The 14,076-nt window shown below is 33.5% G+C and overlaps 1 long non-coding RNA gene across 3 annotated transcripts; it reads left to right on the top strand.

The window, feature by feature from the left end:
- Positions 1-2,233: 2,233 nt before the first annotated feature.
- On the top strand, positions 2,234-8,649 carry LOC136219992 (uncharacterized). 3 transcript variants are annotated; one of them, XR_010684353.1, is made up of 3 exons: positions 2,478-4,120; positions 4,268-7,815; positions 7,886-8,649. It is a non-coding gene; the product is annotated as an uncharacterized lncRNA (long non-coding RNA). The 3 variants fall into 3 exon arrangements; XR_010684354.1 differs by lacking the exon at positions 7,886-8,649 and having other exon boundaries at positions 2,480-2,934; positions 3,014-4,120; positions 4,268-4,869; XR_010684352.1 differs by lacking the exon at positions 7,886-8,649 and having other exon boundaries at positions 2,234-4,120; positions 4,268-4,869.
- The last annotated feature ends 5,427 nt before the right edge of the window (positions 8,650-14,076 follow it).

Genomic DNA, 14,076 nt, shown 5'->3' with positions numbered 1-14,076 from the left:
TCATTTTAACACACTCGTGTCGATGTTTAGGAAATAGAAAAGTCTCACGAAGTTAGACTTTCAGTAGAACCCTTTTTCTTGCTGTATTCGGTAAATTCGGTTCGGTTCGGTTCGGTTTTAAACCGATGCACAGCCCTAATCATAAGTGTCTCATATAATCAACATTGAAAGAAGTTGCAGAAGAATAGATTCTTTTTGAATTTATACTAATTTCAATTGAATGAACAAGCAAATTATAAAACAAACATTTCAACAAGACTTGACCCTTATCTCCAATCCAAGACTCCAATTATTGAGGGCGGCTATATTCTTTGTAATTATTTTTTGTTCATTGTAGATAGACACAAAAAAGATTAATTGTATATCATTTTTGTGGTTATTAATAAAGCATTTTTTATAGATTGATTTATTAAGTTTAATTTTGAGGAGTTTGTGGTAAAATTAAACTCCAAGAACTTGTTAGTTGATCATCAGATTACTAAAAATTTTCAATTTTTTCTTTATTATTGAAAAGCCTCTTTTCTTTCTCTATTATGATTAAGGAGTCTTTGTTCTGTCAGCCGCATGTTGTTGCAGTAAGTGATGAAAGTTGGCTACAATTGATGTGGCAGCCACGTTATTTTCTAGTGCTTTTGAAATTGCCGGAATTACTTAATTGAAACCAAATTTAAAATTGAATTATTTTACTAAGAAAAATAAAAATTCGGTGACCATTTTGAAACAGTAACCAATAATGTATTTAACTCAATTAATTATAATATAAGTTTTGCAAAATCTAACTGAACTTTTGATATTTTCTTTATACAAATTGGAATTTTATGAAGGTTTGGAAACTACCCTCTAGGAGAGCATTAGTATGACATTTGGAGGGTAAATTACAGATTCCACAATAATTTGATTCGATCTAATCCCAAATTCAACATTCCTAATTAACCGAACAAATTATATCCTAATGAGATTAGTATTTTAGACTAAAAAACATTCACTTCAGAAAAGTAACACCTAATTTAACTGATTTATTCCTCTCACCAATTATTGTTAACTCAATCAGTGAAGGTATATGATATGATGTAATCAATGTGACGTATTAAGGAGGGAAGAGAATATTTTTAGGCACATTTTGGCTTTTTCCTCCCAAGTGGGAAATTCCATAAGAAGTAGTTATAAACTTGGTAGAATTGATCAAATCTCGAAATAGTGGGTAAGAATCCTAATTTTTCATGAAGATGAATTCTTAAACTTGATTTATTAGAAGTTAACATTACAAGAAAAATAGATTAATTTTTAAGTGATATGGAAATATCGAGGAGAAACTTTTGGGATAGAGTTTGTGACTGCAATCAGGGGCGAATACAGGATTTCTCCTTCATGGGGGCAAACAATACGACTAAAATAATTTTTATCCAAAAAATAATAATTATAGAAAATCAGAGATCAAAACTCAACTTCAAGTAAAATAGTAGCAGAAATATCAAATCAAAATTCAAGTAGGATCAAAAAAATACCAAAGCAGAGAGGCAGATCGGAGATGGAGTGTCGGACCAACGATCCAACTACGAAGGGATTGGCTGCCGATTTTGATTTAATCTTAGTTAGGATTAGAGATTTCAATTTAGGCTTAAGAAGAAAGAGGAATTGAGGACGAAGAACTAAAGAGATTAAAGAGAGCAAGAGAGACCGATGGTTTGTTTTAGGACTTATTTAGTTTTACATTTAAATATTTACTTTTTATTTTTTTTATTTTTGTTGTAAACAAAACGGCATAGTTCTAATTAAATAAAACGACATTGTTTTGCTTTAAAGCAGTATTAAAAAAATAAAAAGAAAATATTAAATTTAAAATCATTCTTTATCCTTAATTATAGAACCACTAAATCCTAAACCTCATGAAGGGGACAAAGCTCTAAAACTTCAAAATTAATACAACTGCCCCAGTGCCCCCATACTGGATTCCCCCTGACTGCAATCTCATGCAATAAGACAGAAAATGAGTTAATTGAGGGATCGAGAACTGGGGACATCACTCTGATGTCTGAGTTAGTGAAGTTTGAGATGATGAAAATGAGAAATAAGTAAATTATACAGTTTACTGATGAGCACTATATTATCTTATTCTATTTATAAGATGGTGAGGGACAGTTTGGGAAGATGTTGATTTTTGTGTGCGAGTTGATACTGATTCCAAGGATATGTGAGGGAGTATACCCTTCGCTGGAACCTCTAATATTTGGCATGTACCAACCATGAGTCCTGTACCACAGGATGACAGCCCTTTGGAAATGGTCTATCTTCCATATTAGTCCACTTGTTTGAGACGGTCATCTTCCATCGTTGCTATTAGAAAGTCAATTATTCACCACTGACTTCTTGAAAGTTCTAGCAAAATATCTAAAATAATTGAGATAGATTTTCTACATTCACCGACTTAGTTTGTGGTTAGAATTTAGCCAATCTTAGTATAAATAGATGTATTGTGAGGAGAGTAAGTGAAGTGAGAAACAATATTTAATTTAGTGTGTGTGTGCTGGTGAGAAATAGTAGTGGGTGTAGTGGGTTTCTAAAATATTAAGAGAAAACTCATTCTCTTGTATGGGTATTTGTCTTGTATGAGCATTTGTGTTGGTGAGAAATTAATAAAAGTGGGTATTAGTTTAATGAAAGGTCAAAAATTATACGAATACATATTTCATTAAATTGAGTTTTCTTTAACGAGTGGTATCAGAGCAGGCGGTCAGGAACTGGTACATGGTCGAGTACGAGCAGGCGGTCAGGAACCAGTTATCGAGTGCTAGGAGTTCGCGATCCGGGATCATGATGCTACGAGGTAATTTTTAGTGCGCAGTCCGGGACTGTGAAAATGATTTGTCAGTGACCAAATTTATTTAGTTAATTAAAGGAGATAACCAAGTCGTCATGGCAGACATGTCTACCTCGGTAAGCACTCTAGAAAAACTCAATAATAATAATTATAGTACTTGGAGTACTCGTATGTAATTTTATTTGCTCGGTCAAGATTTGTGGGAGACAGTTGGAGGTAATGACACAACACCTCTGACGGAACAAAATGACCTTAAAAAGTGGAAGGTCAAGTGTGGTAAAGCTATGTATGCATTATCAATTTCGGTGGAGGACGATTTGCTGCAACGTATCAAGGATGCCAAAACCCCGAAGGAAACATGGGACACTCTAGCAGAATTATTTGCAAGGAAAATGATGCAAAGCTCCAACAACTCGAGAACGAGTTACTGACAGTCTCGCAACAAGATATGACGGTGAGTGAATATTTTACTAAAACTTTATGTAAAGAAATTTCAAAATTGGATCCAAAAAATAAAATTACTGAAATGAGAATGAGAAGAATAATAGTCCATGGGTTGCATCCCGAATTTAACGCTCTTGTCACAGCAACCCGTGGATGGGCTAAAGAGCCAAATTTAAATGAATTGGAAAATATTTTGGCTATTCAAGAGGCTCTGGACAAACAAATGTCTAAGGTCTCACTTAATGATGAAGATAAAGCTCTTTTTAGTAATAAAGAGAGGAGATCCAAAAACTGCGAGATCGAGATTCGGAGAAAGATCTAAAAAAGACAGATGGTAGAAAAGTCCACAAAGAAGGAGTTGGCAACAAGAGGGAGCTCACCACACACCCAACCATAATAAAGAGAGCGACAAGGTGTATTGACAAAAGAACAATCAGTGCTATGTTTATGGCAAGCGAGGTCACTATGCACGAGATTGTTGGTACAAGAAGGCAAAACGTTGTTACATCCACACACACTCAAGAAGGAAGTGAAGAAGAATGAGATTTCCAGGCTTCAAGTTCCATGGTAGGGCCTATGATATGCGATCCAGCCAAATCATCCATAACAAATGGAAAGAAAGAGCAAGTGTTCGATGTTGGGCAGCAAGAGGAGAAGGAACTAGTGAGGCGACTGGATTCTGTTCAGCTCATCAATTCTATACGGATCATTGAAGATCTAGGTGGTCATGTGGAACAACTCAATGGGCGTTTCAATGAGAAAAGGAACAAGAGAGATGTCTGAAAGGAGTCATCAGCTTCATGCGAGATGCCACCAGTCAATGGAGTGGTGAAGCCTAAACCAATGTATATGTCGAAGGTGCAGATGATAGCTCCCTATTTTATAGAGTTTTTAGGATTAATTTAGATTGTTTTTATTTCGTTTTTACTTAATTCTAGTATCATTTTGTTAATTTTTAGTTAAATCAGTATTTTCCTTTATTTATGGCATTTTCGGTGTTTTCAGGAATTTCTAGGGACTATTTGAGCATTTCTGAACAAGACCAAAGCCCATTGGAGCATTTCCGGACTATTCAGGGACCATCGGAGCACTTTTGGGATTCATCAGGGACCATTAGAGCATCTTTCGGAAGCCCAGGGACCTAAGACAAAAGCCGGAGAAAAATCGCCCCAATTGGGACCTGTCTCGTCGAGACACTCCTTGTCTCGACGAGACGAGGCGGGGAAAGGCGCACCAACGCCTTCCCCTTTGCTAAAATCTGCGAATTTAAGCCCTGGACCCACCTTTGACAGCATGAATCGCCTATTTTGCCCCCAGAGACACTAGGGTTTCGCCCAAACTCTAGAAATAGGGAGCTAATCTCAGTCTTTGGGGGCGATTAATTTTTCAAGACATTCCTGCATATTATTTCTCTGTTTTATTTAAATTCAGTTTTAGTCTAGCTTTATTTTGTTGAAGAACAAGCTCAACGGGTGGAGGATCTACCTTGTTCATGATATTTATCCAGACAAACGGGTTTAAAAATTCTTTTCTCCTTCCCTCTATCTCTATTTTGCTATTAATCAAGATGTCTTCCATTGTTCATATTTATCCATGTGTTGTGATTAGTTTGTCTATGAACTAATCCTCATCCAATCTAGGATGGGGATGAAATTGGTTATATGAATATGTATGATTAGGCACCCAGGGTTTATGTAATTACTTTTGATTGATCAGATTATGCATGCTTAATGCCTAGATATTGCTAGGAATAGGATTACTGCTAGAATGAGACTCGATGACGATCAACTAGCCTGCTTTATGTATATAATTACGCCTAATGCCTATAAACGTGACAAAGATAGAATTATAGATAGATAAGAACTTGACCATAGAATTATCTATGTTGTACCTGTGTAAATCTGGCCTCGCTAGAGACCATTAGGAGTGTGGCTTCGTGACTGGGCTACGGCTTAGTCTTAATTGTCAAGGAACCTACTGCTTTGCATGCCCTAAGTTATATGCCTAATCAAGCGGTTAGCTAAATGCATGTGAATAGGTTAGATAAATCTTGATCACATTTGTCTTTCTTGTTAGGACAATTACCATCAATCACTAGTAGAACATAAACCTGAAATCCTTAAACCCATACTTAGGAGTTAATATCAATGAATTCTCTATCCTAGGTTGTAACCTACATTGAATCACAATCCACCCTGTGAATTGTTCTGTTTACTGCTTTAAGTAGAGTAGTTGTTTATTTATTTGTTTTTCAAACCATTTTATCATCAACTCCGCTAATTAGATAGATTAGCCTATTGGATTTACTAATTAGGATAATAGTCCTTGTGGTTCGATCTCGTGCTTAGCACATTACTACTTGTTGCGATATGATACATTTGTCCTATTAACTGCTATATATTTTGCGAGCATCAGCAGCCACAGAAGAAAGTGGAGCACAAGATGAACATAGCTAAAGGTGGAGTTATTACACCAGGTAAATGTAATCAAGGCGCTTACAATCAATAAAGGTTTACCAAAAAGGCAATCATCAAAGAGATAGTACTGCTAGAAGCTCTAGTCAAGAGCTTGAGAGAATTGGTTAAGCTAGAAAAGACTTGCCAATATTGGTTAGAGAACCAACGACGAAAATCTAAGGGATGCAACACGTCGAGGTGATATCGTAGGTTGGAGACTAACAAGGAGCAGTCAAACCCAGTAGAGTGGGAAAATATGATTGTGTCATAAACGGTAAAGAGGAGCGTGAACAAGTCGTGTTGGGTAAAGGAAGACAAGTGATCGAAGAAGTTACAATAAAAGAGTCATTAGTGGAAAAAATGTCATTTGCATTGCCAATTTAAGGTCATTTGCATCGGGTTTTTAGGCGATGCAAAAGCCCTCGATGCAAATGAATTTGCATCGGCCAAATGAGACTACATTTGCGTCAGTCCTTTAAAAGGGCCGATGCAAATGAGACTTCATTTGGATCAGTCCTTTTAAGGGCCGATGCAAATGCTTCTACCATTTGTGTCGCGCAATTATAGGATCGATGCAAATGATGTTTTTTCATTTAAAAAAATTTAAAATTAATTTGGATTGAATGGAGCTCTATAATATACGTAAATAGCTAAAATGATTTTATACACACAAAAAAATCATTACAAATAACCCAGCTATTGAAAAAAAAAATACATATATCTAAATAAACCAAGTGCCAATTTCAGCATTAAAGTCATGTTACATGGAAGGCATAGTGAATAAATAGAAAAAATCAAAAGGAAAAGCAAGCAAATGAAGGATTGATAACTGAATTGAATTTTCTGCATCACCTTTCCAAAGACGAAATACTTCTGGTTGATAGGAGATCGAGTTATTGTGTGAATAACTTCAAATAACATATTCTGCTGAGGTGTGCTCCGTAGCTCTTGGACAATGCCATATATGTGATTATTTGGGTTTTTCGTTTTGCAATTAGCATGATGCTCAAATTCATATGCATTAATCACCTATTCAAGGAAATTGTTACTATGTTGTATACATGCAATCAACAAACTATCCAGAAGATGGATTTATTAACAAGTTTAGATAGAAACAGTATGCTCACCTCGAAGTTGTAGATACTATTACAACACAAAATACATGTGTTACTTTCAAGTGTTGCTAGTGATGTGATTAAATTTCATCTATTGCAACACTTTCTAAAATGTGTTGGAGTTGATATATTAAATTTGTTAACTCCTATTTATTGCAACATAATTTTTAAAGTGTTGGTAGATCTATTTTTAAAGTGTTAGTATAGATAAAATAAAATTGTAAATTTTTGTTTGGAGGCAATATTTATTTTATTTCCCTCTATTACAAAAAGTAAAATAAAATAAAAACAAGCTATAATTAAATTAGTGGAAAGTACAAAAATAAGCCTTGCGGTGTGGGTCATTTTCAAACATAGATCATGTGGTTTAAAAGTTGGCAAACATGTATCTTGAGGTTCTATATGTTAGCAAACATATGCCAAATTGAGTAACCATGTTAAAAAAAAAAGTCAAAAGTTAAAGGGAAAAGAGTTAATTTTATCCTTATATTTATTAATTTTATAAATTAACCCTCGTTATTATCTAATTATCACAAATAAAAATTGGAATCAGTCGGTTAATGTGTGGAAAGAGAGGTGGTTGAGGGATGAGAATCACGGGTTCATACATACCCCAATGATCGATGGGCTTGAACAACTGAAAGTCTGTGATCTATTTATTCAGAACTCAGAGTGATTGGAATGATGAAATGTTGGAAAAAAAATTGAGGAAAGGGATATTAGGGAGATGTACAAGCTACATGTCTGTTTATTGAATACTAAGGATCGATTGATTTGGCAACTTCACCCATCGGGCCGCAATACGGTTAAAAGTGCATATCGGCTGGCAACAACACTTGAAGATGGGGAGCGATTCTATGTGCATATTGCTTGGAAGAAGTTATGGTACGTGGAGGTACCTCACAAAGTTCGCTACTTTGGCTGGCAACTAGCCCGCAACTGTCTTCCAACACGGGTTAACCTCCAATTCTGCGGCCTACAGGTATGTAGTAACTATATCTTGTGTAACGGTCCTTGGGAAGATCAATGGCATGTATTCATTGAATGTGCAGGGGTTGTTCGGGTGTGGCAAAAGACAGGTTTACTGAATTTGATAAGCAATGGAGCAGATGTTGCTGTTAATCAGGCTGCATGGTTCAGTTGGATTTTGGACTCGTCAATGGCATAGGTCACGGTGGTTTTTCTGATGCACTTATAGCGCATTTGGCGGGCGAGAAATGAGCGCCTTTGGTAGCACGGGATCCGTACCACGGAACAGATTTCATCCATGGCATGTAACGTCCTTCACGACTGGACACAAAAGCAAATTACCTAAAACAATTGTCGGCCACTATTTCTGCAGGCGGACGGAGTTCTGCTACGGTCTCTCGAACTGGCACCCTCCGACGATAGGGTTATTATCATGTTGTTCAGATGCTGCTCGCTTCGTAGAGTCGGGATGTGCAGGTATGGTAGCTTCGTGACTGGGCGATGCGCAAAAATAACATGTTGTCCGGCAGTAAGGGAATGTGAAGCGGAAGCCTTGCTACATGTTATGCTATGGTTAGATTCCGAGAATATCTGAGACGTAATTTTTGAATCCGACGCTAAACAAGTTGTGGATGCCATTCTGCATATGACTCTGAATTCGGCGATATGATTGCTCGTATCCAAGCAATATTAACCACAAACGACTCTTACTCAGTCAAGTGGATATACGGCGGCAAGCTAACGGGATTGCTCATGCTTTGGCATAGTCCTCTCGTTTCAACACTTGTCCTTCATTTTTTAATTCTTTAACGAGTTTTATTCCTTCAGCTTTGTTACACTATTGTGAAATTATAGCTCATTAATTCATTCATTATTTGATTCAAAAAAAACCACACAAATATAATAGAGCAGGGCGTAATGATTTTTTTTCCTAATATTAAGGGCCTGTTTGGTTCAGCTGTTAGCTAATAGTTGTTGCGGTTGCTGTTAGCTGTTTGCAGTTGCAGTAAGCTGTTAGCTGTTTGTTATTAGCTGTTTAATTACTAGTGTTTGGTAAAACTATATTGAATTGTTGCTGTTCGGATTTAAAATGTCTAAAATGGACATGTTTTAAATTAATCAACGATGAAATTATAAAAGGGAAAATATGAAAAAATGCCCATAACGTTTACAACTAGGAATAATTTTACTCTTAACGTCTAAAATGATACAATCTTACCCATTATGCTGGCAGCTACAAGCAATTTTATCTTTAACATTGACAAGTTAGGTCGATTTCAGATATTATTAGAAAACATAGATATTTTATTTCTTATTCTACACCAATTGCACATAATCAGTAGTTCTAAAACAGAGATTTCATTTTTTTTTTTTTTGCGATTTAATAATAAAATTGAAAATTAATATTTATGAATTCGGCGAAATATTTGAATTTTTTTTATCCAACTCGTACAAAAGATAATATATATCTTTTTATTTTTTTTAAAAAATTCATGTCTAATCATATGTTTGTGATCTCTTACTAACAATGATAAAATGGTGCACATGTGAAGTGTAGATGACAATATTCATGACCAAAAAAACAGTTTGATAAATTATTTCTCAAATTGACCCAACTTGTCGATGTTAGGGGTAACATTGCTTTTGGCTGCCAATATTAGGGATATAATTGCACAATTTTAGACTTTAAGGGTAAAATTGCTCCTAACTATAAATGTTAGGGGTATTTTTGCACATTATCCTATTATAAAATAAAAAATATGTTGCACAGATTAATAAAAATAATCTATATAAAAAATAAAAAAATTATTGAACGCAACAAAACCTTGTTCTTCTGGTAATTATGTTGTAGAAATATAAATAATGTTAAAAAATAAATATATTTTATGGAAATAAGAAGGATAATTTTGTCAATAACATATAACTACAAACAGCTGTTTATGAAAAGCTCCAAATAGGAGCTTTTCGTGAAACGCTACAGAACGCTGCAGTTTCTAGAGAAAATGCTAAACGCTGCGGTTATAAAAACCTAACCAAACACTATATTTCCTGCGGTTTGGAGTGAAATGCTAAACGCTCCTCCGAAAAGCTGAAACAAACACGCTCTAAATTTGGTTACTAATTAGAGCTAAATAATAAAACAAGATATGTTCGAATAAAGGGAGATCTAAGTAAAATACAAATAAATATATACCAGCAAAAAGGAGATTCTTTTTTTTATTTTTTTTAATTTGAAAAAAAAAAGAATATACATTAGTAGAATAATAGATTATTTTTTTTCGAAAAGTACCAAATATATTCCTGAGATTTCATCTTTAGTAATGAGAACTATATATGATATGGTGATTTTGTTTTTTAAAAAGAGATTTCATTAAAAATATATTGTACCTAATTATTTACATATTTTAATTTGTCCCTAATTAATTATGGATCCACTTTTAATTAATATCAATTTTTCTAAAAAAATGTTAAGGTAAATTTATACCTTAATCCATTTAGACTAATTTTCTTAGAGAACCAAATCTTCCTTAGGTTAGAATACCAAAAACGAAAAAAAATGATGAGTAGTTACTATTTTCAAAATGATACGATGTAGTAGTCTTAAAAGTTTAAATTCTTCATAAATTTTTCTAGTTACTAACCTAAAATAAATTTGTTGACTTATAGTTTTTTCTAAACAAACCAGTCCTGAAAAATTAAGAAAATATTTTTATGGATAATGTTTTCTAGCAAAGAAACCAAAACCAAATCATAAAATCTGTAATGAATAGTCAAACGGACTTTAAAATTAGTTTAGACTAAATTGAAATTTAGGTATTAACTCAATTCTAAAGTTCATAATATTTAATAAATTAGTTCGAATTTAAATTCAATATTTAAATTTGTTGTAATATTATCCAACTTAAAAACTGAATTAATTTTTTTTTTTCAAAGAAAACAAAACTTTATATTAAAGAAGCATAAAGATCCTCCCGGATTACATCCTGAAGCCAACTTGGCTTATAAAAAAAATAAGAGCTAGTATGGGAAAGAGCATTCCTAGCTACCAAATGAACTGCTCTATTCGCTAGTCTCGGAAAGTGGTTTACCCTAAATGCTTTATTGTGCATCAATTCCTTGCAATCAGCCATTAAATTTCCAAATAAATAAATATCATAAATACTGGAATTTACTCCCTTTGCTATTTCCAACGTGTCTATCTCAAATTCAACTCTTTCCAGATCATTTTCACATGCCCGTCTGAATTAATATCTAAATCTTAATTTAACTAAACTATATTATCTGCAAAGTTGCCAACTATATTATTTTGACCCAAAGATATGATTCGATTGGTACTAATATAGTGGCCCTAAAGGGTGAGAGGAATTAGTATTTCTACTACTAGTTAAGCATCCTTTTCCCACTATCTAGAAAAATATCTCAGAGAAGGTCTATCATATTCTATATTAAATAAAAGAAGTCTATCCACAAAAATCTTGAATGCTCCTAATTACTGTATAATAACAAATTACAAACATAATAAAAATTATAAATTCAATTATCACAGGAATAATTGGATATCCGTTGGAGATTAATAGCGCAATGGCATAGATATCTTTCCCCATTTCCGTCTCATCTCCTTCACGGGAGACAAAATTATCTCATCCCCATCCTATAAATATTCTTATCGGAGATTGCCCTTTGAGGTTGATCATCGACGAAGACGGGAAATTCTTGCCCTATTTACATTCCTAATTTTAATGGTTGTTCATGTTCCTTTTTGGTTGAAACTAGTGGTAATGATGTATTGTATTTTGTTTATTTTAGGAGTATGGCCGTCAAGACCCAGAATCAAAAGGTGCCTAAATTTTTTCTAATATATATGTTACATTCTTTTTATTATAAATGTTGTTAAATATCTATTCAGGTCTAAGTAATAAACCAAATAATATGATATTTTAGGTTTAAAATTGGCTCAAATTTTTATTTTAAATTTTTTAGCACAATTTGTTTTACGGCTTTTTAAATGGATATCATAAATAATTATAAAATTACAACTAAATCATATTATCAAACTTAATTATCAATATCTTTTCAAAAAAACTTAATTATCAATATGTAAATATTTTCTATATATAACAAAAAAAAAAATTGATAGAAATTTGGACGAGACAGAACTTGGTGGGGTGAGCATCTATGGCCCAAGAACTCTCAAACCCGCAATATATTAATAAAAAAATTGAGTGTTTGAACAAGAGAAGAGGAATGAGAACAAACAAAAAGAAGGGGGGAGGAGAATAGATAGGAAAAGTCGAGAAAAACGCAAGTGTGAAATACTACAAATGTCATCATTGATAAACCTGTGGCAAAAAGCATGAGTTGAAAGCCACCAATTGATCACTGAGGAAGAGACTCCAAACTTTGCCAATGCATCAGCAACTCTATTTCCTTCCCTAAAGATGTGTGAAAAGAGAATGTTCATCCTAGAGCAAATGCTGAGACAATGAACCAATCTGGTCGAATACTTCAAGGAACATCCATGGAAAGATGTCTAAGCAGATTAACTACGTACATTGAGTCTGACTCAACCCAAAGCTGATACCAATTTTTCTCCCAAGCAAGTTCAATTGTGAAAATAGTGGCTCTCAATTCAGTCATATAAGCAAAAGAATGAGGGGTAGAAAAAGCAAAACAACCTTTGGAAAAGCCTCGATAGTTGCGAAAAATACCTCCCGCTCCTGCCTCGCCAGGTGTGCCAAAAGCAGAGTCGTCCACATTGACTTTAACCCAGCCCGAAAGAGGTTTAAGCCAATGGATCGGAATAATGTTGGAAGCAAGAGGCAGCCTAGGAGAAGCCAAAAGACGGGATAAGATAACAACATCTCTCCGCGAAGAGCAAAAACCTTTAGAAGTGGCAAAGGACTCTCGAATCATTCGAAAGAGGGTGATCTTCGAGTGCTGAATAGAAGGAGAAACTTCCTTAAAGATTGCTTCATTCTTGCAATGCCAGATTAACCAGATGCAAGTGACAGCGGCAACATGCCAGATCATCGACACTTGTGAGCCAAAATAAATGCTACGAAGAGTCTTGAAGAAGTAGATGAATTGGGAATGATGAGGCAAAGAGCAGTCAAAATAAATTTCAAGGACCCTCCAGAGAGAATCTGCAAAAGAACAGCTAATGAATAAGTGGTTAATGGACTCAGCATCCCTACCACATAGAACACAACGAGAGGAAATGGAGAATACTTTTACATTATAATTTAAAAATTCTAAATCTCAATTTATAAATCCTAAATCTTAAACAATATATTCTAGACCTTTAATTTATAAAATATAATCCTCAAAATATATTAAAAATAACAATTTCTTATCTCTTATCTCTTAGTCATGGCAGGGATTTAGATAGAGAACAAAGTGAAATTATATCACTTTTTTTAAAAGAAATTATATCACATTTAAATCTCAACTATCGGTCAAAGACGACATGTTGATCCAACGAATTTATTGGGCTTGAATAACTGAGTGGGCTAATCAATTAAAAAGTCTGCGAAATTCAATGAGAATTTTTAAGGGCTTCCTACTAAATATCATACTTAACTACAAAATTATAACTAAATTAGATTATCAAAACTTAATTCTGAATATGTTATTATTTGCTATATATAAAAAATAAAATATGATTTTATACTAGTGATGAAGCTCTTAACCTGTTGGTTGAGAGCCTACCTATGTTCCTTGAGGTCATGGGTGCGCATTGCGCACAACTTTTTTTTTTTAAAAAAATATGATTTTACACCCTAATTTAAAATTTTCAAATTTCAATTCATAAATTCTAAACCCTAAAAAAACAATATATTCTAGATCCTAATTTATAAACTCTAGTCTATATATAATATAAAATAGTAACGATGGAGCTGATATGTCACTTTCTCCTTTTTTATTGATAAAAAATATAATATAATATATAATATATTAATTTTAATTATATTATTATATTTATCTATAAAAAGATTGTTTAAAGTAAATGTGAAAATAAAATAATAATATTTAATTTATATAGCAACTTTATATCATTAATTGTAATTATTAGATTATATTTTTATTAATATAGTGAATTTATTAGTTTGACATAATCCAAAATTATGATTGACATAGTTGTAAATAGTTTTTAAAAGATGAATTTCTGTGTAATTTTTCCAATTTTTTTTTATAATGTTTTAATGTTATTTACACGGTTTCATATGATGGTTCATGTGTTAGCCGACCCCGAATGATTTCGGGAGTAAGGCTT

This window comes from Euphorbia lathyris, chromosome 2 (assembly GCF_963576675.1).
Source record: "Euphorbia lathyris chromosome 2, ddEupLath1.1, whole genome shotgun sequence".
NCBI lineage: Eukaryota > Viridiplantae > Streptophyta > Magnoliopsida > Malpighiales > Euphorbiaceae > Euphorbia > Euphorbia lathyris.
This window is presented reverse-complemented; position numbering and strand designations above follow the sequence as displayed.